Source organism: Echinops telfairi, unplaced genomic scaffold, assembly GCF_000313985.2.
Source record: "Echinops telfairi isolate 266 unplaced genomic scaffold, ASM31398v2 ScPeMD7_7420;HRSCAF=8458, whole genome shotgun sequence".
NCBI lineage: Eukaryota > Metazoa > Chordata > Mammalia > Afrosoricida > Tenrecidae > Echinops > Echinops telfairi.
The window spans coordinates 53,413,788-53,416,397 of record NW_022111320.1 but is presented as its reverse complement, the minus strand read 5'-3'; positions in this window follow the sequence as shown (position 1 = coordinate 53,416,397).

Here is a 2,610-nt window from a genome sequence, read left to right as displayed (position 1 = left end):
TGTGTGTGTGTGTATATATATATATATATATATAATCTTTTTTGGTCATCTTTTAAGGACTTTGACATACTCGTCATTCATTTCAAAGTCATCAGCAATTCTGGTTTCGTTTCACGAGGGCGGTACTTCGAGCCCAGCTAGCTGCCCCGCAGAAGGACGGAGGCCATCTGCTCCTGTAGCGCGCGTCGGAGGCGCTACACAGGGTCCTGTCAGTCTGAACTGACAGGATGGCAGCAGGCTTGAGCTCTATCTGCACAGTCCGTGCTGCTTAGAATCGTCTCACGGTGGCTTCTGTATGTGGCTCATTATCGGAGAAGCTTTATGAGCCATTCAGTGTGAATCTCCTATTGGGCACAAAGCTGATTATCAAATGTCCTCTAACCTACAGAAGTTCGTGATCATGAGAATGTTCTGTACCTGTGCTGTCCTGTACGTCGATCACTCGTCCCCTGTGGCTACTGAGCTCTACACGAGGCTAGCTGAGCTGAATTCTTAAGTCGATCTCAACTTACAGTGACCCTGTGGGCAAGCAGAAAATGCTCCCCAGGGTTCCCAAGGCCTTAAATCTTCATAGCAGTGGACTGCCCACCGGCCAGGGGTTAACCCTTCCTATACTGGTCCCACTTGGCACGACACAGAGCACGCCTTCCATAAACACGCAGTGAGCACTTAGACCCTCGCTCACTGGTGCAGGCGCTAGACAACTGGCAGTGAGCGACACAGCCCCTTCCCAAGGGGCTTAAATTCTCACGGGAACACTGACTCTACATAACGTGGCACAGGCCCAATGCTAGAAAAAGCAGTCAGCTACATGGACAGTGCTGGGCAGGCAACTATGACCTGATGGGAAGCCTGTCAGACTCGGGGATGTCCCAGGCGTGTGGGCTGGGTTCAGGGCACTGCAGGAAAGCAAGTCACAAGAAGCTTTTTGGTTTTCCCAGAGCGTGTAAACGTCATGTTTTATGCCACAGTGGCTCAGTCTATGAACTGTGTCGGAGTGTTGTGAAATCCTGTGAGAACTACCAAACTGGCAGACGCGAGGAGCTGCAGCTGCTGGGAACACACCGGTGTGGGCACACTGGCTCACAAGCAGCAGCACTGCAAACCTTCAGGCTGTGGGGGAGAAAAGCACAATGAAGAGGGCATGCCTGCCTCTCTGAGGAAAGATGTTTTGAGCACAGGGGAAGCTCTGTGCGCTGATCCCCTTTGACCTGACGTTTGAAATTCTGGGACGTAAAGTCTGGGTCTTTGGTGGGGGGACTTTGATACTGCCCCCAAGGTAAGTTCAAGTCTTGCCTTCCTGCACCTGTGAACCGTGTCATTTGTCTTTGCGAATGTACTTCGTTAGCATGGGGTCATTCTGGAGTAGCGGAGGCCCGGCACGCCACCATGACTATTGGAACAGGAGAAGAGACACAGGCCGGTGCCCAGGAACATGGCCATAGCTCCCTCCGCAGCCCTCTGGGAAATTTACAGTTCCTGGTTTCGCTTTGATCCAGTCCAAGCAGAGCATGCAGTGAACGTTTCCTGTGTAACAAAAACCTTTATTTCAGGAGTACCAAAGCACGACTTGACCACAACTTTCCTTAGGCAATATTTTCAGAGAACTCGTGGGCACAGAACAGAATAGACGTGGTGTTTACTGACGCTTAGAGGGCAGTAGACGTCTAAAGTCATTTTCCACTAAGAGACCTGCTTGCAGTGGGGGGATGGAAAAGAAAAGACTCTTTAGACTTGATCTTGGGCTAGGAGTTTTAATGGAAAACACCGGAGGTTCACTCACTGACTTTGATGGTTAAACTGTACTGTGCAGTATGTGGTTTTTATTCTATTTATGTAGACCTGAAAGAAACCACACATTTGAGTTTTCTGTTCTCTGTTTCAAAGCAAGATTATGAAGCAATGGGCAAAAAAGTATTTACAAGTCAAACCCAGGGAGCTAGGAGTGAGAATGTTAAAGCCTGTCTACACGCAGCTGTGTCTTAAGAACACCGGCGCTTCTTAAACTCATGTTCTGGGTAGAAAAGCAATTTAGCTCATTCATCCACTGCCACAGTGAAGCGGAACCACAAAGACCTTAGTTATTTTTAGCATGCCTCTTGATTTTCCTGTCCCCCGGTTTCTTGTCTTCTGTTCCTGAATCTTGAACAGGTAACCACTTGAGGGGATGCCGGCGATAGATGGGCCACGGAGGCAGAGTCAGCTGGCGGGAGAGAGAGAAATCAGTGACAGCCATCCCAGGCTTGGCATATAAACCCTGGTTCCCAGGGGAGTCCTAGGTTAGAGGTGAAAAGCACACAGACCTATTTCCACCCCTATGGAAGCCCTGCCACTGTTCAGACGGGACACTATAAATGATGGAAACATGCCGCTCTTTCAATGTGGGTGAGACTGCATCCCAGGGGGCGGGGGCCGCATTGGAATGATCCAGGGGCCTGCAAAAATGACACCCACACTTTATCCTGGGTTGTGGGCTATCGTACCAAAGTTTTTAATGGCCAGGGCAACCTAATTTCTTTTGCTGTACAGGGGCAGTAGACCAAGTAAGTTTGGGAACTGCCATTAAGTGAATAGCTGTAGCAGCTCCAAAAAAGGCAGGGGCAACGTGAA